This window comes from Podarcis filfolensis, assembly GCF_964270895.1.
Source record: "Podarcis filfolensis genome assembly, chromosome: 3".
Taxonomy (NCBI): domain Eukaryota; kingdom Metazoa; phylum Chordata; class Lepidosauria; order Squamata; family Lacertidae; genus Podarcis; species Podarcis filfolensis.
This window is the reverse complement of record NC_139606.1, coordinates 67697857-67721131: the sequence shown is the minus strand read 5'-3', so window position 1 is coordinate 67721131 and position 23275 is coordinate 67697857. Positions and strand designations below refer to the sequence as shown.

Below are 23275 nucleotides of genomic sequence, written 5' to 3'. Positions count from 1 at the left end.
GTGTTTTGGTTTGGGCATTGGTTCAGAAACTATCGGTTAGATAAATTCACCTTTAAATGCCAACTGAATAGACTTTCTCCCACATTCCTTGCAATAACTGCTGGTGGTAAGGAAAACATATAGGTATAAAAAGAGAATTCCCTGGAGGCCAAGATACAGATTTGGAGCAAGTACTCTTTGGCAAGAGAAACCTGGCAGAAATTTAAAATCACAAAGTATGCTGCAAAGTAAAGCGTGGAAATATAGGCTTCAAAATATGTGCCCTTGTGAGTTGCGCGTCGAGGTCCCCAAGACACCCCAAATAAAAACACAATGACACTTAATTTTTGTTTAAGGTTTTTGGCATAATTTTGGCCACAGCTTTATTAAAATTACAGCAATGTGAGTGGTTGCTTAGGCATTGGTAGCACTAACTGACCCCGCACGGGGACAGCTCTGACATTCGCACCCCCCGCGAAGTCAGAAAGGGTAAGTCACCTGGGAAGAGAGACAGGACTGGGAATCAGGCCTCACCTCTCCCCAGAATGCTCCCAGGGGCTCTTGCGTGGCCCTAGCCCCTTGCCAGGGGGTTTCAGACAAAAGTATGGTGAGCCCCTGGGTTCCTTTAACGGAAAACCCTTGCAGCAGCAGCAGCATTTTGGAGGGGCAGGCACAGCCAAATCCATACCCCTCCACCAACCAATTCCCAAACCAATGCCTAACCGCAACCTTACAAGTTGTGACGATTTGCTATGCAGTAGGCAAAAAACCAGGTGGCACACACTAATCAGCCAAATGGACAAAATTCCTACCGAGCCCCTGCTCCAAAGCAGACGACCCCATGACAGGCATAGCAAGGTCAAGCAAACAGCCTAACATTAGGGAAGGGAGGGCGGGTGATCCGAAGCACGCAGCAAAAAGAGGAAGTTTGTTGCTGTGTGCAATGTATTTAACAAATAGGGCTGTCAATCACTAAATGGCAACATATGACTTTCCCCAGTAACAGCCCGCTCCTGCTTAAAAGATGGCCAAACCTTTTGCCTAGCAACAATGAGGTGTCTCGTCACCCCCCACCGCAACACGTGTTCTCCATGAGGGAGAACGCGCTTTCCAAAAATGCCCCCGATCCTAAGAAAGCATACCATCAGGGTCAATGGGACAAATGAGAGGCAAGCAGGCATGTTCGTACAGAAGAAGGCCCTTCAGATATCCTGGCCCCAGACTAAAAGGCTTGAAAGGTTAGCACCAGAACTTTGATTTGGGCTCCTAAACAAATCACATTCCTCCAGATTTGTTTCTCAACTCAATTCAAAGTTCTGAAACCTCAGCTGGTTTAGATGCTGCAGCCAGGTAATTTTCAATACAGGAGTTGAATATTCCCAGTTAGCAGCTCTAGTTAACTATCTTACCAAGTGAAGTTTCTGGATACTTTTGAAAGGCAGTCCCACATAGATCACACTGCAGTAGTCCAGACATGATGTATGTTAGGCATGTGTTACAGTGACCTGATCTATAGTGTCTAGGAATGACAAACTGGAGGCACCAGCCTAAGATGGGCAAAGGCACACCTGTCTTTCACAATCACCCGGGTAGTATTGGGTCCAGAAGCACCCCAGGACTAAAAATCTGCATTTTAAAGGTACTACCTCATCCAACATCCGAGCTAGATTGTATTGCTGGATCAGTAGTTTGACTGACCTTGCCTGAATTCAGCTCACATCTTATCCATTACCCCTCCAGACATTGATCCAGAAGTTCAACAGCCTGTGACTTAAAGGTAAAGGTAACCCTGCCTGTACGGGCCAGTCGTGTCCGACTCTAGGGTTGTGCGCCCATCTCACTTAAGAGGCCGGGGGCCAGCGCTGTCCGCAGATACTTTTGGGTCACGTGGCCAGCGTGACAAGCTGCATCTGGCGAGCCAGCGCAGCACACGGAAACGCCGTTTACCTTCCCGCTAGTAAGCGGTCCCTATTTATCTACTTGCACCCAGGGGTGCTTTCGAACTGCTAGGTTGGCAGGCGCTGGGACCGAGCAACACTTAAACAACACTTAAAACTGAATGTCATCTGCATGCATATTGCATAGAACTGAGTGGCAAACAAATGCCACGAGGGCCAAAGAAACAGAATCAGTGGTATGCTTTCCTTGCTGGTTCTATAAATAAGCATAAAAATAACTTTATTGTTCTGTCATCAGAGATGGCAATAATGAACCTGGAATAGTTACCTGTGTGGAACCATGACGATTTTAAGGAATTAATGCTCTTAGGCTGAAATCCTATGCACACGTTTGTTGTTGTTGTTTAGTTGTTTAGTTGTGTCCAACTCTTCGTGACCCCATGGACCAGAGCACGCCAGGCACTCCTGTCTTCCACTGCCTCCCACAGTTTGGTCAAACTCATGCTGGTAGCTTCGAGAACACTGTCCAACCATCTCGTTCTCTGTCGTCCCCTTCTCCTTGTGCCCTCCATCTTTCCCAACATCAGGGTCTTTTCCAGGGAGTCTTTTCTTCTCATGAGGTGGCCAAAGTATTGGAGCCTCAGCTTCAGGATGTGTCCTTCCAGTGAGCACCCAGGGCTGATTTCCTTAAGAATGGATAGGTTTGATCTTCTTGCAGTCCATGGGACTCTCAAGAGTCTCCTCCAGCACCATAATTCAAAAGCATCAATTCTTCGGCGATCAGCCATCTTTATGGATCAGCCTTCTTTATGCACACGTATCTGAAAGTAAATCCTATTGAACAGAGTGGCACTGACTTCTGATTAAACATGCTTAGAATTGTGCCATATCTGTTAGTTGTTATGCCCTCACAGCTAATAAAAGGTTCTAACTTCTGGTTTTATGTTAGCAACCCCTAGCATTCTTATGGAATAATTCCTTCCGCAGTACTTTGGGTTTGTGGTATAGATGCTGATTTTTAAAATTATTTTTAAACACAGCATATGTTTTACTATTAACATGTAACTTGCTAAGTGTTATTAGCAGTATATGTGTGATTATTCTCCAGAGATTTAGTAACCTATTTTCTTTGCACTGTGTAGGGCAGGGCTATTAAATGTGAAACTTAAATTAAACTGTGTAGCATTTAAGAGCCAGTTAAAACTAGTGGGATCTTGAAAAATCTTGCAGTGCTTTGATGTTTGCCTCATGGACATTACACTGATAACATGATTACCTCAGCTAAATAGACTCACTGTAAAGCAAAACAACTCTGAGTTTATTCTTGTAGTTTGGGAGTGGGAACCATTGGGCCTTCAGATGTTGCTAAACTACAACTTTTACCAGCTCTAGCAGACGTGGCCAATGGGCAGGGATGATGGGAGCTGTAGTTAAGTGACATCTGGAGGGTCATGTTCCCCGTACCTGATGTAGATAGCAGTTACCTTGGTCTAAGCAGGAAATTGTTTTGAGTCTGGGCTTGCCAGGCCACCCCTAGAATCACAGAATCACGGAATCATAGAACTGCAAAGTTGGAAGGGAGCATGAGGATCATCTAGTCCAAGCTAGTAACTGTGAGAAGTGAAGTTACAGGGAACCAGGCAGAGCACCATCTTGGTTGTGGCACCCGCCCTGTGGAGCGCCCTCCCATCAGATGTCAAGGAAATAGAAAACTGTCTGACTTTTAGAAGACATCTGAAGGCAGCCCTGTTTAGGGAAGTTTTTCATGTCTGATGTTTTATTGTATTTTTAATATTTTGTTGGAAGCTGTCCAGAGTGGCTGGGGAAACCCAGCCAGATGGGCGGGGTATAAATAATAAATTATTATTATTATCATTATTAAGCTCCTGCAATGCAGGAATTTATGTCTCACCTGGGGTTCGAACCCACGACCCTGAGATTAAGCATCTCACGTTCTACCAACTGAGCTGTTATGGGTCAGAAGTGACTTTCCAGGAACAAAGTAAGGACAAGAGCCTTCAGAGATTCTTTGAGCACCTTCAAAACACATTTCCTTCACACATGTATTGCCATATCTCTATAAATGTACCCTCCCAACACTTTAAAGCCAAAATTCAGGATTCCATCTTTTTTGTCATTGCAGGAGAATGGTTGCTGTGATCTCATGCATTTTTGCACCTCAAACCCCTCAAAGCGCTTTTTGGGGGAATGGCATCCGAAAATGAGAGTTTTGAGGTACCACACGAGATCACGGGCCCCCAAAAACACTTTTTTTGGGGGGAATCATGCCACGAAATTGCACAAGATCACGGCAGCCCTAATGGTCACTGTTCTCTTATGATAAAAAATTTTCAGTTTTTTCAGGACACTTGCAGTGGTATGCATACACCTGGGATTACAGAGCAGGAGTTACCCTGAACATATGACTTTACTTGCTTGCTTTCTGTGTATCAGGCTGCTCCTCCAAAGCAAGGAGCACAGCAAAGAGGGGAAGGTGGTGTGTTACTGCTGGTGGTGGTGTGATAATGCTTAAAAGAAAAAGAAAAATAACTTCATGCCTTTAGCTTTGCCTGAGAATAACAGGCTCCCACAACCTCACTCTTTGCAGGCACAGGTGAACGGATCCTGGGGCTCCCATATAATTAAAAACAAAAACAAACCACACCCTAATTGCAATCCATGCTCTCCTCCAGCCATAATATTATTAGGTATATATAAAAAAAGACATGTGCCTTTGCGGTTAAGGACTTTGCAGCCTAGATGGTAGTTAATGGTTAAACACCTCATGGATTGAAAATGAATAAAGTTTGTACTATAGCATACATGTATTGTGTGTAATCAGAGCTTTGATGTTGGGTCTTTATAATACAAGTACTATGACTTGTATTTCTTTATGAAAATGGAAAATACTTTCATTTAAGTCCACCTCCACATTCAGTCAAAAGGAATGATGAATTTGTGGCTTGCTGGGGGGCTTTTAAGGTCTATAAACCACCTACATTTTCCTTCCAACCATTAATAATCACTATAAAACTCTTATCATAGAGAAGTCTTTGACAACAAAATTATAGGCCTTCTGCAAACCCTTCCCTTGAGATATAGGGGTAGAAACACAAATGCCCTAAATTGCAATCCTTTGCACCCTTGCCTGGGAATAAGTTCCATTGAACCTAATGAGGTTTAATTCTGAGCAGATAGACTTACTCAGCAGTAAGCCCCATTGAGCTCAATGGTACATACAGAATTGAGGTCTAAATATTTCCCCTTCAAATCAGTAGGACTGTGTTCACTGTTTTCTCTGTGTAAAAAAATTTCAACTACATATACTAATGCTATGATGTTAAACAAACATTTCAGGAAACGAGTGATTCAAATGTTTGGCATTACACTGTAGATATGTGGCTGCTTTTTGAACTCCAGTGGTACATCTATTGTTAATTATCCTAACCAACCATGAAATCTAATGAAATAGCAAAAGTAAAGAAATAGATACTGCCACCATGTGGAAACTAGCAAGAGAAAATAGCACTAAGAGTAGCTCCTGAACAGATGTACCAGGGCAGTTATTGAAAACTAATCTGTCTGTCTGTCTGTAATAAAATCTAATTAATGACTTTTTAAAATTGCTTGCTTAATCATTCAATGAGCATTAGTGTTGTGCAAGATCTTCCAGACTAAAAATTACAAAATAAAGGACAGAGTTGGCCTTTTATTTCTGACTTATATAATTTTATATATAGCTACAGAGATAGCTGCAATATTGCAAGTCCTTGAATTGGAATGAATATTTCTAATTAGGCAAACCTTGCATTCTTTGCTTTTGAGCATGGGTTCCCAAACTGTAGTCCATGCGCTTAATTTAGGTGGCTTGTTGTGTGTCTAAAAATATGATTAAAAACCATATAACTCCTTGCACAGCCTAGAGCAATTGTTACAACAGGTAGAAAAATAATGTAAGTGGTCTGCCAAGAGCCTCAGCAATTTTCAAGGGGTGGGAGGTGGGGGGAGTTTGGGACCCATTGCTTTAGAGTGCTCAAAGAATTTCAGAGAAGGTGTGCTAACACTGATTAAGGTGTGGTTAAGAGTTATGAAGAAGATTCTTTGAAGCATGTTGCCATGTTCCTTGCTGGCAAAGTTTTTTTGGAAAGCGAACACATCACAGCTAGAATTAGTTGGATAAGAAAAACTGACAATAAAATAGCTGATCTGAGGAAAAAGGTTTATGGCTGCATTATGCAGTGGCGGGTGGGAAGAAGGTAGATAAAAATCTGTTTGGTTGACCTGTAAGTTCTTTTTAAATTGGCTACTCTAAAGGAGGAGTCTTGGGAGAAAAGTAGGAAACTTTTTTTGAAATGGCAGAAAACTCTTTACTTATACTGAAAACAAATTCATGGGTTGATAGGATTCCTGGCCCTTAATTCTAAATGTCTGTCTTGAGAAGGGGACAGCAACCTTTTTCAGCTGTGGGCCGGTCCACCGTCTCTCAGACCTTGTGGTGGGCTGGACCCAGAGATGCATTTTAAATAAAAGCACACATTCTACTCATGTAAAAACACACTGATTCCCAGACCACCTGTGGGCCGGATTGAGAAGGCGATTTGGCCTTAGGTTGCCTACCCCTGGTCTTGAGTTTTTCCGCTTGACTTTGTTCGGTGGTTCTAAAGGACCCCTGACAGTTAAGTCCAGTAGCAGACGACTCTGGGGCTGCAGCACTCATCTTGCTTTACAGGCTGAGGGAGCTGGCGTTTGTCCACAGACAGTTTTTCCAGGTCATGTGGCCAGCATGACTAAGCCGCTTCTGGCACAATGGAACACCGAAACCAGAGCAGCGCACGGAAACGCCATTTACCTTCCCGCCGGAGCGGTACCTATTTATCAACTTGCACTTTTTGACGTGCTTTCAAAGTGCTAGGTTGGCAGGAGCTGGGACGGAGCAATGGGAGCTCACTCCATCACAGGGATTCGAACCACTGACCTTCTGATCGGCAAGCCCAAGAGGCTCAGTGGTTTAGACCACAGCGCCACCTGCATCCCTTCGGTGGTTCTAGTAAGGTAAAAAAGGTAAAGGACCCCTGGGCGGTTACATCCAGTCAAAGGCAACTGTGGGTTTGTGGTGCTCATCTCGCTTTCAAGCTGTCTGTCCACAGACAGCTTTCCGGGTCACGTGGCCAGCATGACTAAACCACTTCTGGTGTAACAGAACACTGTGACGGAAACCAGAGCACACGGAAACACAATTTACCTTCCCGCCGCAGTGGTACCTATTTATCTACTTGCACTGACGTGCTTTCAAGTTGCTAGGTTGGCAGGACCTGGGACAGAGTAAAGGGAGCTCACCCCATTGTGGGAATTGAACTGCCGACCTTCCGATTGGCAAGCCCAAGAGGCTCAGTGGTTTAGACCACAGTGCCACCCGTTTCCCTGCCAAACTCACTAGAACATTTCCCATAACATTGACGGCTGCCCGCCTCTATGATACAGGTACTCCTGTTTCCCCCCAAAGAGGGCTAATAGCAGCTTGGGATGTAATTTAGTTCAGGAAAATGGCAGAGGAGATTGGGTTAAACAACACACCAGTGCTCTTCCTCCAATGAATTTAGAACAAAACCCTCCCATATCTGTGGATGCTTTAAATTAAGTAAAAAAATTCAGGAGCCTATGTCACATCTGTTTCAGACTTTATCTCATGCTGGGGGAAAATGAATCTGAAGATAAACTGCCTGAGGGTTGAGGAGGAGTGCTAATCCTGCCTTGCATAGAGGAAACAACTTTTTAGGCTGGTGGGTGGATGGCTTCTATTTGCAGCACAGCTGTAGGTGGGGGTGACTGGTGTTGAGGGGTTTGACAGGGGACCCAGGCCAGGGGGAGTGGGTGAGCTGCTAGCTCTGTCTGAATCATTACACACAGAGGATCTACTGAGAGCAATGGGCCTTGGTGAGTCATCCACCAAGTTCACTTTGCGTGGGTATCACACTAGAGTTGAATTGGGTAGACTTATATTGTAGCTGCTTAGGGCTATAAGCAATTGCCAGTGATGAAGTATTGGTTCGTAGAAGTGAAGTTCTTTCTCCCTTCTCATGGGTAAGATAGAGTTGTGCCATTTGACCGTAGGAAACAGCGGAACAAATGCCCTGTTTGTACTCTGGTGTCCCCTCCCAACTGTTGGTACACTAAACCGCGCTGGGCATCTTGCACCAACTAGAGAACACCAGGCAGCTGCGTTCTCCCCCACAAGCGACCCTCGGGATGATTCAACACTCTTCTTTTCCCCGATGCGCTTCTGCGACACATATCTGAAGATATATAGTGGTACCTCGGGATAAGTACTTAATTCGTTCCAGAGGTCCGTTCTTAACCTGAAACTTTTCTTAACCTGAAGCACCACTTTAGCTAATGGGGCCTCCTGCTGCCACCACGCCACCGGAGCACGATTTCTGTTCTCATCCTGAAGCAAAGTTCTTAACCTGAGGTACTATTTCTGGGTTAGCGGAGTCTGTAACCGGAAGCATCTGTAACCTGAAGTGTATGTAACCCAAGGTACCACTGTATGCATACAATACTGTAGCAGAGTCCAAACAGAAGCTAGGTATTTGAGGTGTGGAATCTAAGCTACTTTATTATATACAAGTGTTACAGAACAAAGGAAACATGGCTCCTCTTTCTTTCTTCTTGTCTGAGAGAGAACAGACTAAAAGCAATAGTACAACATAACGGAACAGTGTAACTGAACTTCCGTTCTCATGACTCCAATAGAATGGAATGTCAACACAGACATGTGATGAAAACAATCACACATCCAGCAATGGAGGAATGAAATCTCAATCTCAACATCCTTTTCTTATTGCACTTTCAGGATAATTGGGATCACAAACCTGACTGACTGAGGGCTACCTGTGTGTGCTGCCCTCAGGGCTGGCCTAAGACATTTTGGCACCAGTGTTATGAGAGAAGGACAAAAACTTCTCTCTCTTCACTTCATGCATAATTTTATGAACTTCTATCACGTTGCCTCTTACTCCCCCCCCCCTTTTTTACATAAACCAAAAAGTACCAAATGATGCGACCTTTCCTCATGGTAACCACTTAGGTTGCTGCACTCAAACGCTTTTATTTATTTATTTTCGTAAAATTTATACGGTGTCTGACCATATAACCCCCCCCTCACAAAGCGACTTGCAAAAAGATAACATTACAAAAACAAGAAAACCAAGGGGGGAAATCACAAACATACAGAACTCAAAATACTAAAACAGATTAAAATTACCTCAGCTTTCTAAGCATCTGGGTAGGCTTGTCTGAACAAGAATGTTTTTGGCGGGTGCCGAAAGAATGGAATAAAGCAGAGGAGTTAAGTGTTGCTAGTTGTTGTTGTTGTTGTTTTAAAGAAGAAACATAAAACTTGTCTCTATGGAAATAATTATCATTGAAAAGCAGTGGGAAATCGAGGAGGCTGACCTTGGCTGTTTTAGTGGTTTCTCTTCTAAAGGTATTGCAGAGGAGTCAGAGACTTAAGAAAAGCAACCAGTCAGCTCTCCACTGACTTTTGTGTGAGAGAGACTGGCTCTGTTTAAATCAGGAGTGTGGCTCAGGGGCTCTGTGTCTTTTGTGCCATTCCCTCAATTTCCTGCTTCTTTAACTTTTTTTTAAAAAAGTTTGCTTACAGGGTGGCAGGGTGTCCTGCAAAGTGCTGTGCGAACCACACACTAGCTTAGTTTGCTTTCTGGTTGTGACACCTGTCATGATAGTTGGATGTCATGTGTGGATGATATTGACAGGTGACAGGAAGCTTGTAAGTACATGCAATAGCTGGATGGTGTGGAGAAGGAGAAGAGTGCAAGAGATGCAATGTAAGATGTTGGACAAGACTTGTTTCAGCTTAAAATGTGCACAGACAGAAGTTATTGCCAATTGATGGTGAGTGGGGCAGAGGTCCCAATCCAAATTCACGTGAACTTGAAAAAGCAGCCCTAATTTTAGTGGTGCAGAATAGCAGTGTTCTTCAACCTTGAACCCCCCAGATGTTGCTGGACTACAACTCCCATCATCCCCAGATGGTTCCCCCAATGGTCAGGTTGAAGTACACTGACATAGAGGATAAAGGAGGAGTTAAAAGAGATAGCTCTGGGTTGCATCATTAAATACAGCTGCTTTTCCTGTGTGTCCACAGCTATGTTAGCCTGTACAGTGAACATGACAACGCAACTCACACGCTCAATATGTTTCTTGGCTACGTAGGTTAAGAATTAGTGAACCTGACTGCTTCTGCTTAATCTTGACTGAGCAAAATTATTATGCCCCCTCTCTTCAACTCCAAAAACAGTTTGGTCTTGACTGGAAATTGTTATGCCACCCAGCTTATTCTCTTTGGTTTGCCTGCTCATGACTTTTCCACCAGTTTCCTCTTGGGTAATCTTTCATTGCAACCAATTTGAGTAAGAAGAGTTTCCTGTCTCCTCTGAGAAGGTAGAGAAAGTGGCAGCGCTGGAGGGGGGTCTCTTGAATTCCTGACTCCTGGGTATGTGCAACTTGCTCCTCTAAATTTTCAGCGAAATGCTATTCTGGTATTTACCTCCTGTGTGATATAGTAGGCTAAGAGTTACGATGCATTCACAATAATGTTGCTTTTATTTTTCAAAGATCAGTACTGCTTCCTCTTTTCCTTTGGTTAGACAATGCATGCGACTGATTGAAGGAGTGCAAAGCCCAGACAAAATTAAGCAGTTTAAATCAACGAGGTTTTACAAAAAAAGAGAGGTGAGATTTACAGTGCAATCATATATGATCAGAATTAAGTCCCATTATTTTCAGTGTGACTTATTCCTAGGCAAGTGTGGAGTGGTTAGAATGTTTGACTAGGATCTGGGACAGCAGGGTTAAAACCCGCACTTAGCCGTGAAGCTCATTGGGTGACCTTGGGCCAGTCACTCACTCTCTGGTGAGAGCCAGTGTGGTGTAGTGGTTAAGAGCAGTAGTCTTGTAATCTGGGGAACCAGGTTCGAGTCTCTGCTCCTCCACATGCAGCTGCTGGGTGACCTTGGGCCAGTCACACTTCTTTGAAGTCTCTCAGCCCCACTCACCTCACAGAGTGTTTGTTGTGGGGGAGGAAGGGAAAGGAGAATGTTAGCCGCTTTGAGACTCCTGAAGGGGAGTGAAAGGCGGGATATCAAATCCAAATTCTTCTTCTTCTTCTTCTCTGCCTAACCTTCCTCACAGGGATGTTGTGAAGATGAAATGGGGACGGGGAGAACTCTGTGCCCGACCTTGAGCTCCTTGGAGGAAAGGTGGGGTATAAATGTAATAACTAATAAGAATAATTCTGGATCACAGCACACATATTGAAATTAAGGTAGAAAGTGCCGGTGTTTGATTAAAATGTTCCTGTTGTGTTCAGTTATCTATAAATTGGGAAACAGTGTACACGTTAGGCATAATCCCTATATATCCTGTATCTAATATGTCACTTCTTAGCAAATGCTGCATTTTGATACTGCATTTCTCCCCAAGTTAGCTTTTGAGAAAAAGAATGACCCAGCTGTGTTTTAAGTTGTCAATGTGTACACAGCCTCTCCTTGCAGAGCTTAATCCATTTCCCCACCAGAGAAATAGCTGTATTAGCCTCTTGCAGCACTAAAATAAAATAAAAGCAATGAAAGGCCTTATGGCACCTTAAAGGGTAGCAAATTTGGCACAAGCTTTTGTAGGCTGCAGTCCACTTCATCAGATTCATCCAGTGTTATCCTGACTTGCAGGCTATATATACATGGTTTGGGGCAGGGGATTGTGAACAACACAGTCAGAAGGAAAGGAAATGCAGAAAAGAACAGATTATGATAATTACGCATGTAACAATGACTGTTTGTGGGATAAAACCCAGCTGTGTTGATAAAACAGGAACCCTAGCACTGGTGAGCAAGTTAACACATGTTGCAAAAAATTTTGTGTGTGTTCATTCAATGCACAAGTGTATCTGAGCGTCTCCTTTTAGAAGTAGTGCTGAATGATAACTAGATCCTATGTTTGCAGAAGTGGGTTTATTACGTTTCCAAACGGCTGACCACTTAACTTTGCCACTGTTGCAGTTGAGGAATGAGAAATCCCGGGGGCACTGAATTTTATTTTCTTTGGATGACAGACAGGGAATCTATTTGTAATATTTGTTTTATTTGCAAATATACAGACAAAGGCTGTGTTTGCCCATAACACTAAGCCATGGTTTATTTAACCACAATTGATTCAACAAGCCGTGGCTTGTCTTACAGACAAACAAACAACCCCCACCAAAGCTTGTTTAGGTTTTCATCTCCTCTTTCCTTGTGCCTTGGCAGGTATCTGGGGCAAAGTCTCCAAAAGAACCATAGTTAAGCAAGGCTAATGAGTTTAGACATAATGCCAAACCATAGTTAAAACAAGCCACAGTTCATAAGCCAACAACAGATCATGGTTTCACTTAGTGTTTTTTGCCAGAAACCCAGGGGCGTAGGAAGGGGGGGCAGAGGGGGCGGGCCGCCCCGGGTGCCACTGTGGGAGGGGTGACAAGATGGCCCTGCCTCCCCCCATTTGTAGAGCGGCTGAGGGCACGTGCAGTCCGTATGGGTGCCACTCGCATGGCGTCCATATGGGCTGCCGCTCTCGCACGCCGTCCTTACGGGATGCTGCTTGCGTAGCAGCCTGTACAGTTGCCGTGCAAGTGGCATCCCGTACAGACTGCTCATGTGCAGCATCCCATACAGTTGCCGCACATGCGCAGTCCATAGGGGATGCCGCTCGCATTTGGTGGCCCGTATGGACGCCATGCGAGCGGCAGCCCCTACGGACTGCGCATGTGTGGCATTCCGTACGGAGTGCACATGTGCAGGATGCCGCACATGCGCAATCCGAATAGGTTGCGCCGCCCCGGGTGCTGGAGAGGGTTCCTCCACCACTGTAGAAACTCCCCCGCCCCCATAGTTAGTCTGCTGGTCTGGCTTCTGACATTCTGACAAACTAAGCTTTGCCAAAGCAAAACATGGTTTAGTGCTATTGGTAAACTAGATGAGACCACCTAAAAAGCAAACAAGTATTCTTATAGCAGATCTTCGGAAAACACCAGGCTGCATTGTCGGTTCCTTCCATCTAACTCTGGGTGGAACTTTCAATTCTGTAGTCTCTTACTTAAAAAACAAACAGCCACCTACTGCTTTTCCTGATGCCAGTCTGCCATTATCTGGAGACCTGTCACTTTCTCCTGGCTCCAGGGCACTTATCTTGACTATTCATAATGCTTAGGAGAGTCCAGGTGACCAAATCCCAACCATTAACTCCCACTGAGGAAACATTAACTTACCATCCTGAACTATTAATCAGCAGTCGGCCCGATAAAAAGAACAATCCAGCAGCAGCAGGAACACCTGCTTGTCACCTCTACAGAGGTTTTAAAAAGGGCATTCATAAACTGGGCACTGTGCATAGACCAATCACCCAGAGTAAATGGGCGTTAGTGCACAGAAGGCTCCTCATTCAGTAATTCACCTGCATGCTGCTAATATTTTCTACTGGCTATAAGGCACAGAGGAGTCTGGAGAAAAAGGGAGCACAAAACTGCAGACCAGGATCACCAACCCAGGACAATCGTCATGTTAAGTTTGATGTCTGTTCTATAACACTCTTGTGCCCTTTTATCCCCTCCCCTGGAAACAACTGCTTCAAAGTAGTGAGATATCCCCAGGCTGGCAGGCACACTGTCTTGCCCCCATGACAGAGGGGGCCCGGGACTGCGCAACATCACAGTGGCATGCCTGTGCTATGTGTTGTGCAGATGCCTCGCAGCATGCGCATGTGACACAAGCACACTGTGCGACATACGTGCACCACCAATTCGAACTTGGCCCCCCCGCCCCTTCATTGAAGATTTGTGGGTGCCTGGGCCCCCATGGCTCCAGTTAAATGCATGCTAAACAAATTCCAGGATGATTTTCAGAGCAGATGTTTGCCATGAGCAAATAATGTAGGCTAAATATTTGTATGCTTGCAATAGATGATCATGCAGGGTGGTGAAATGGATTCACTTGTGATGGTATAAGCAAATGCCATATTGCCTTCTGCACAGGGCAGCACGTAACAGCCTTTCATTGTGATACTGCGCTTGTGCAATGAACAGGAAGCTTCTTGTGGATGTTTCTTAAAGTAGTAGGACTTCTTTGGCTACTTCCTGTACAATGTTATTGCTTCTGTTTTGTTCCTTGGTGACTTGGGGGTAGTTTCTGTGCAGAGCTCTCTCTCTTCTTATTCCAGGGGGATCTTGCCAGATAATCACTTTGTGGTGCAACTAGAACCTCTCATTTTGTTTGTGAGAGCCATCTATTCAAGGAGGCCTTTCTGTCCCAAGAACATTGTATTTCCCTAACACTCAGATCACAGCATGCCATTTTTACCCAAGCTTACCTTGTGTTTTGGAGTGCCATCTAGAATGTGGATGTATAACATTTCTAGAACCTATTGGATAGTACCTGGGTGTCACTGTTAAATTACATTTGTCCCCTCTCCCATGCTAATGTCACATTGCCACCATAACACTAGTGGGTTTTTGTGTGCAAATATTAGGAAATGCACAGTGCCAACTGGTCTTCAGGCTAAGTTTGATGAATCCCTTTGTCAGTTTCACTCCCAATAGCAAATTCTGTTATTTATTTGAATAATTTATTCATGATTTCCTATTCAATTTTTTTTTAATGACACACAAGACAATATTATACCAAATCACAGCATATAAAACAAGGGTACCAACTTCTAAAAACAATATCCAATACAGTTCTGCTGCTTCATAAAATTAGGAATAGACACAGCTTAGGATGGTCCCTGTGGAAAGACCGGTCTCAGTAATGTCTTCAGTAGGTATTGAAACCACAATCAGGTTAACCAGCACTTCCTTTGAGAGTAAAGTGTATGTTGAATTTATTCTGTGAAACTATGTTTTCTTTCCATTGAAAAAGTAGTCGTAGGAGTCAGTTCAAAATCTGACTTTAGATTCTTTATTAAAGGCCGTACTGCAACACTTTCACAGTGATGAACTTGCCAAGAATATAGGAATATATATATGGAATGACTAAGGAACATCTATTGAAGCCAGTGCTTTTTTTCTGGGGGTATGCAGGGGTACACATACCCCTAAACATTTTGTGAATCTTTGTACTTTTGTCCATTTACTTTATTCCCCCCCCCCCCCGATTTAAACTTGAGTCAAAATGAGAGTACCCCTAAACATTTTTTTAAGAAAAGAAGCACTGATTGCACCTCTACTGACAATGCTGGCTTTTGCAGCTTGACGTGCTAGAAAAAGGTGCAAAAGACCAAGATATAGCAGTTTTCACAACTGCATGTGTAGAATGTGGACATTGTCACAGTGCAGTCTCTCACAAGCTGCCATCTGGGGCATAGCCATTGTTGAAGAAACCTCCCAAATGTATTACTGGTGTTACTTTAATACTGAAGAAGATCTGTGTGAAAGGCAGAAATGTTGCATTTTGCCTACAATCCCAACGAGTTCCAGAAAATATAGGCCCAATTTGTTATGTTAGATTTATTTATTTTTTTGGTTAAGCTAAACTGAAAGTTAACTTTGCACCAGGTCTCTGTGGTATTTCTTCCAATTTGATGTGCCCTCGTATGGTGGGAGCTGGGATGGTTCGTGCCATAGCATACTGTTTCGTGTATTTAATACATTGTGTAATGTATTGCACTGCAATCAATGAGAGAATCTTCTTCTGACATGCCCCAGGGCTCTCTCACCCCTCTGAAAGCAATAGTTCATTATCAAGTGGGAAAATGCTGGCTCTAGCCACATGAGGGCGTGCTCAACTGAAACATCCACCACAACAGAATTACGCACCAAACTAATTTCTCAGTGATTTTTCCCATATTAGAAAGCAACATGAGAACTGTATCTTGATAAATGCGCCTCTTTGTGTGCGAAATATTGATAATTACAGAAATGTAGCACTTAGGACTGCAAGGAAACAAAGAAATGTAGATAAAAAATTACTTGATCTGGGTGAATTGTAGGATTAGCACACATGTTGAAAATAATTTAGAGGCAAAGACTAGGCATACTTAGGTTTTTCAGGGTCCCTAGGAATGTCTCTATTTCTGTGTGTGTGTTTAAAGGTTGCACTTGGATTTCACAGCCTGGCATTTTCAATTAAATCCTAAAAATATGTATTGGGGGGTGGGAGAGCTGCTTTTCTGACTATGTACACCCCCCCATTCATTAATCTTCAAACCTTGCTGACAAGTCATTCCCACCATAAGGGTCTCTGCAGTTGTCCATGCAATTCAGAGAAGGCTGTGACAATTTAATTGCAATTCATACTGTCATTTATTTATTTCAAGCTGTACATTTCCAGAAATGCAGCTCTATATATAGCTAGACTGTGACAATGTGTTCTGCTGCTCACTTCCCTCTACAGCACTTACAGAAACTCTCTTCTTGACCATTGGACCCATTCTTGGTCTCGTCTGCTTAATATGCCAGAGCCTATCTTTGCATGCAGGGGAAGCCCCTAACTGACGAAGAGTTTGAGCCCCATTGGCTACCCTCACCTGGTTTAGCCTGCCATTCAAAGTCATTTCCTGGGGTGTGGCTGCTCTCACTGTTCTAGGAACAACAGGTGAGAGCCAAGTGCAGGGGTGGGGACCAAAGGTGGACAAACTACCCCAGAAGGAGCACAATGTGTCCTCTATGAACATAGGTGTAGTCTGGGGCAGATGCCCCCCCAATCAATACAAATCTGAGGTTCTGCTCCCCCCCAACACACCATACATTCTTTACATAATGTGTGTAGCTATACTTCAATGCCCAGTCTTCTTAGCATAGCATTGACTTACCTCTCTCAAGAACCTGTATATAATAATAATAATAATAATAATAATAATAATAATAATAATACTTTTTTATTTGTACCCCGCCCATCTGGCTGGGTTTCCCCAGCCACTCTGGGCGGCTTCCATAGAAACCAAAAAACACTAAAATATCATACATTAAAAACTTCCCTGAACAGGGCTGCCTTAAGATGTCTTCTGAATGTCAGGTAGTTGTTTATCGTTTTGACATCTGATGGGAGGGCGTTCCACAGGGCGGGCGCCACTACTGAGAAGGCCCTCTGCCTGGTTCCCTGTAGCTTTGCTTCTCGCAATGAGGGAACCGCCAGAAGGCCCTCTGTGCTGGACCTCAGCGTCCGGGCAGAACGATGGGGGTGGAGACTCTCCTTCAGGTATACTGGGCCGAGGCCGTTTAGGGCTTTAAAGGTCAACACCAGCACTTTGAATTGTGCTCGGAAACGTACTGGGAGCCAATGTAGGTCTTTCAAGACCGGTGTTATGTGGTCTCGGCGGCCGCCCCCAGTCACCAGTCTAGCTGCCGCATTCTGGATTAGTTGTAGTTTCCGAGTCACCTTCAAAGGTAGCCCCACGTAGAGCACATTGCAGTAGTCCAAGCGGGAGATAACTAGAGCATGCACCACTCTGGCGAGACAGTCCACGGGCAGGTAGGGTCTCAGCCTGCGTACCAGGTGGAGTTGGTAGACAGCTGCCCTGGATACAGAATTGACCTGCGCCTCCATGGACAGCTGTGAGTCCAAAATGACTCCCAGGCTGCGCACCTGGTCCTTCAGGGGCACAGTTACCCTATTCAGGACCAGGGAGTCCTCCACACCAGCCCGCCCCCTGTCCCCCCAAAACAGTACTTCTGTCTTGTCAGGATTCAACTTCAATCCATTAGCCGCCATCCATCCTCCAACCGCCTCCAGGCACTCACACAGGACCTTCACCGCCTTCACTGGTTCTGATTTGAAAGAGAGGTAGAGCTGGGTATCATCTGAATATTGATGGGCACCCAGTCCAAACCCCCTGATGATCTCTCCCAGCGTCTTCATATAGATGTTAAAAAGCATGGGGGAGAGGACGAAACCCTGAGGCACCCCACAAGTGAGGGCCCAAGGGTCTGAACACTCATCCCCCACCACCACTTTCTGAACACGGCCCAGGAGTAAGGAGCAAAACCACTGTATAACAGTGCCCCCAGCTCCCAACCCCTCTAGACGGTCCAGAAGGGTGTTATGGTCGATTGTATCAAAGGCCGCTGAGAGATCCAGCAGAACTAGGAAACAACTCTCACCTTTGTCCCTAGCTCACCGGAGATCATCAACCAGTGCGACCAAGGCAGTTTCAGTCCCATGATGAGGCCTGAAACCCGATTGGAAGGGATCCAAATGGTCCGCATCCTCCAGGCGTGCCTGGAGTTGTTCAGCAACCACGCGCTCAATCACCTTGCCCAAGAATGGAAGATTTGAGACTGGGCGATAGTTGGTCATACTGGCCGGGTCTAAAGATGGTTTTTTAAGAAGCGGTTTAATGACCGCCTCTTTCAGCGGATCTGGGAATGTTCCCTCACAGAGGGAAGCATTCACCACCCCACGAAGCCCATCGTCCAGCCCTTCCCGGCTTGCTTTTATTAGCCAGGATGGGCAAGGATCAAAGAGACAGGTGGTTGGTTTCACGCGTCCAAGCAGCCTATCCACATCCTCGGGGGTAACGGATTGAAATTGATTCCATGCAACTTGACCAGACAGAGCTCTAGCACTCTCCCGCCCCAGCCCTGCTCCCACGGTGGTGTCTAGCTCCTTCCGAATATGAGTGATTTTATCTGCAAAAAACTTTGCAAAATCGTTGCAGGAGATCTTGGGGTCTTTACAAGGCCCCGGTGGTAAAGGTGGTTCCGTTAAATTGCGGACCACCTGAAAGAGTCTCCTGCTACTATTTTCTGCAGATGCAATAGAGGCAGTGAAGAAAGTCTTCTTCGCCGTCGCTATCGCCACTTGGTAGGCTCGACGTTGAGCTCTAACCTGTGTCCGGTCAGATTCGGAGTGAGTTTTCTGCCACAGACGCTCTAGCCGTCTCAGCGATTGTTTCATCGCCGTCAGCTCCGAAGAAAACCACGGGGCTGTCCGGGCTCCATGCAATCGGAGAGGGCGCTTCGGAGCCAGACAGTCGATAGCCCTGGTTAACTCTGCATTCCAGCGGGCCACCAGGGAATCAGCTGAAAGGCCATCAACATGGGATAAAGCATCCCCTACCACTCTCTGGAAACCATTTGGATCTATTAAGTGGTGGGGGCGGACCATCCGAATCGGTCCCACCTTCCTGCAGAGGGGAAGGGTCGCAGAGAAGTCCAGTTGCACCAGGAAGTGATCTGACCATGGCACTTCTTTTGTTTCACTTTTACTTAGTGTCAGATCACCCACGTCACTAGAGGTGAATACCAGGTCTAAGGCATGTCCATGACTATGAGTTGGGCCCAACTTATTCAGGGACAGCCCCATGGAGACCATGCTTTCCTTGACGTCCCGAGCGACCCCTTTTAAGGTCGTGTCGGCGTGGATGTTAAAATCCCCTAGGACAACCAAACTAGGTGTCTCCAGGAGAACATCCACCATGACCTGAAGCAGCTTGGACAGGGAATCCTTGGTGCAGCGGGGAGGTCAGTACACCAAAAGGAATCCTGTACTGCCCCTATTGCCCAACTTCCAGAACATGCACTCAGAAAACTGGGTCTTCCCAGTAGGACGCCTGATGCAAGCTAATGACTTCCTAAAAATCACTGCAACCCCCCCTCCCCGCCCACATGACCTGGGTTGCTGTGCGTAAGAGAAACCTGGTGGGCAAGCAGCGGCAAGGACAGGCCCATCTGCTTCCTCCAACCAGATCTCTGTCACACATGCCAGGTCAAATCCTCCATCCACAATCAGGTCGTGGATGGCAGTGGTTTCATTCACAATTGACCTGGCATTACACAGCAACACCTTCAGGTCATGTGGGTTTCCCCTGTTGATTCCAGTATCCATCCGGTCAAGGCCAGACCCGGAGGCAGGGATAGTCCTCAAACAACGACTAAACCTGCCTCCTTGGTAATGACATGGTCTGGTCTTAGCGTAACTCCTCCTCCTGCCCATGATCACCGAGATCGGATGTCCCATTGCTTCCCCCCCTGTGGAACTTGTCCCAGCCATCATGTTGGCTGGGGCCCCACTCCCAGGCAGCCCTGATCCCGCCCCTTAAAAACAAAACACAAACTATACAGAACCAATAAAACAACAAAAAACAAAAACAGAACAATTATACTAAAATTAATCCCCAACCAAATATCCCTCCCACCCACCCACCCCCAACAAAGGAAAAAAAAGGAAAAAAAGTGTTATGTGCTGAGTTGAATAGGATCCAAACTGCAGCAGTCTGATTGGTCCTTGAACAATAGGATCCAAATTGCAGTAGTCTGATTGGTCCTAGAACAATAGGATTCAGAATGCAGCAGTCTGATTGGTCCTAGAACAATGTAGCAGTATGATTGGTTGGCAGGAACCACCCAATCATGCTCCAGATATAAGTGAATCCACAACCTGATTGGCTTACAGTAGAATTCCAGAATTAGCCAATCATGTGCAGCCCATTGTGTAAATAATGTATATAAAGCAGATACTTTGAGGGGACTTTCATTCATTCCTCCTCACCACTATGAGCTGAAAAAAGAGCATGAAATCACTTTGCGACTCTGAGTATATTTCAAAAAGAAATACAAATTTAAATTGCCACCGACTGCTTGAGGACATTTTAAAACACATTAACCACTTGGAATAGAGAAGCAATCGCAGAACACTTCCCAACTTCCCCAAAGGTTTGTTCCAAATAAGGGCCTGTGCCACGCCCCCTGAGCCAGTTGGAAAAGGCCTTGGAAGGGAGCAGGCCCTGAAGTCCTCCCCACAGCCGATGGTATATCCAGCTGCATCCTTTAAAATTTGATAACCAACTATTTTACCAATAGTAAGGGTTTTTTTTTGGTTTGTTCACCATAGTTCCCCAGACTCTCATTTTTTTCATCATATGTTGTAGCACATTTAGTTATGCTATTTTTGTTTTTGTTATACTGTTTCATTGTTTTCTGCTTAATGTTTGATGTTCCTTTATAATTTGCATGATGAAAAAAGGTGTTTCCTATCTGCTTGTTTACATTTGGAATATAATTTCTGAACAGCATTGGTTTTTCTTTTCTTTTATAGGATCCCTCCTCATTTTCATTTCCTCCCTTGCAGCTACTTTTAGAAACATCTGCCTTATTTTTAGTTTCCAATAGCTGAAGGCAACAATGTGAGCATTTTGGTCTATTGTTTTAGAGTGTTTGTTGTTCTTTAGCTTATTAAAAGCAAAATGCATATTAAGAATAGCACATCTCAGTTCACAAATTCTAACAGACTTATAGGCACTTCTGTGCCACAGTCCTTTTTTATTGTTGAGGTGTTTGTGTATAGAAAGAAATCCCTCAAGAACAAATTATTTTAAAAATGTACTCAACATATTTTAACTCCACCCTTCAATGCAAGTATTTCCAGACTTCTAGTTGGCATGCATGAAAATGTGATGGGTGTATTCAAAGTACATGGGTTGGAGCCAGTCTTAAGTCACAGAGAAGACCCATTGAAACCAATTGAACTTCTTAGTCATGACTAACTTGAAGTCCCAGAGGGTCTCCTGTAATCCTGGTTTCAGAGGGTCTCCTGTAATAACGACTAAGTCTGCTTCTAACTCACTGTTTATCGTTCCCTACATGTTAACTTCAAGCTTCTGAAATCCAGCCTTGCTCAAAGTGTTCAAACTGGCCAGAAATAAGTTCTATGCTAATATAGCCATATTCATGGTGGAGAATGCCTTAGTTATAGCTAGAGGGGCCACTTTCTTAAGAGAGACAACACCATCCTGAGAGGTGGCAAGGTCTAACTGATCAATGGAAGGGATAAATTCAATTATTACAACAGTTTCTAAAAATTTTAAAACCCTCTTCTTCTTCTTCTTCTTCTTCTTCTTCTTCTTCTTCTTCTTCTTCTTCGTGCCAAAGACATTACAAAAGATAAACTACACAAAATAAAATATATTACACAGTTAAAAAATTATTAAAACCAGACATACTGTCAGATAAGAGTTTGCTCCCTTGAAGAATGTAGTTTATCATCCCCACACTTTTTTGTCCCTAAAATTGCTGCTCTGAAGGCAAAACAGGCACTTTTTCAGAGTGGGATGGGAACCTGTCCCATAATAAAAAGTTAATTGAATACCCAATTGATCTCCCTACTGGGAGATATAAATATTGAAACAAGGCTGCTCTTAAGTCCTCACATCATTTATTAAAGATCAGCAGGAGATCAATACTAAACATGTTGGGTGATATCCAACAGTCCACCCACTGAAAGCAACAAACTTCCCTAACTTCAGTCAATAGATTAAATGGGTCTGCTCTGAGTATGGCATAGTTGGATATCACTGTGTCTTTGCGAGATCATTTCACCTTTAAGAAAAAAAGGAAACTTAGAGAAGCAGCCTCCATGTCAGAACACAAATCCCAATGACAAATAAGAACAAAAACAAATGTTTAATGAATAATAGGAACAACCCAAAACTATAGTGCATCAATGGATGATATTTATTCTCTCTCTCTCTCTCTCTCTCTCTCTCTCTCTCTCTCACACACACACACGCTTACTTTTACTGGGAAGTTAAGTGGGACATGTATCTGGTAAATGTGTTCCAGACAGCAACTTCTAATTTAGGGAAACTGCTTTGCAGAACAAACTCCTAGAGGAATCACAGAATTTTAGAGTTGGAAGGGACCATGAGGATCATCTGACCCATCAGATCACCCCATTGCTGTTTCTCGAGACAAGATAGGGCAAATTGCATGAATGTATGTTAGCAAAGCAGAGAAACTGTTGTTTCTTTTATAACAGCTTGAACTATTTCTGATTTTTGGGAAGAACAAAAAAGAGGGACTCTGAACTGAATGGCTAGTGAAGCCTAATGCTTTTTCATTACTCATCCAGAACAGAATGAATATGTCTTAATTACTTAACAATACTTGGAAAATGTACAGTGTTTTAGAGGAGGTGTGGGTAGACTTTAGGCTTGTCTTTTACTTAAACCCCAAGAGGTACATCAACCAGAGTCAGATGCTCAAACATTGACTCAGAGGCATGGACATGTACTAATTAGAATTAAGGAACGGGGGTGTAATTGGCACTAAGGAGATGGTTTCATCAGTGCAAGCATTTCTGCTTGCCAGGTGGACCATTTGCCCCTCCCCTCACTCACTGGTTGAGGGATTCTCTTGATCAGTGCCATTTTTCCAGAAAAAGAGGTGCCGGAACTCACCATAAACACCTCCCTTGTTCTCTTATAATGGCAATGGCACCCACCTGAGAGATGCTGGAACTGAGTTCCAGTGAGTTCTGGCTGAAAAAAGCCCTGCTCTTGATCCTCCTAAGCAGATGGGGAGAGGAGGTGTCAGGAACGTGGCCCCCCCAGAGCGCAGGGGATGAGTTAGACTC

The 23275-nt window shown here is 44.4% G+C and overlaps 1 protein-coding gene across 4 annotated transcripts in view; it reads left to right on the top strand.

Moving 5' to 3' along the window:
* IPCEF1 (interaction protein for cytohesin exchange factors 1) overlaps positions 1-23275 on the top strand; it is a 54850-nt gene that overhangs the window by 5829 nt on the left and 25746 nt on the right. Inside the window, exon 1 of one of the 4 annotated variants that reach the window (XM_083608016.1) lies at positions 10309-10392. The exons of 1 other annotated variant lie outside the window; for it this stretch is intronic. The gene's annotated coding sequence lies outside the window, so the exon portion shown is untranslated. Of the gene's footprint in view, positions 1-10308; positions 10393-11090; positions 11159-23275 lie in introns of those variants that run through there. 2 more of the 4 variants (XM_083608013.1, XM_083608014.1) reach the window with 2 other exon arrangements.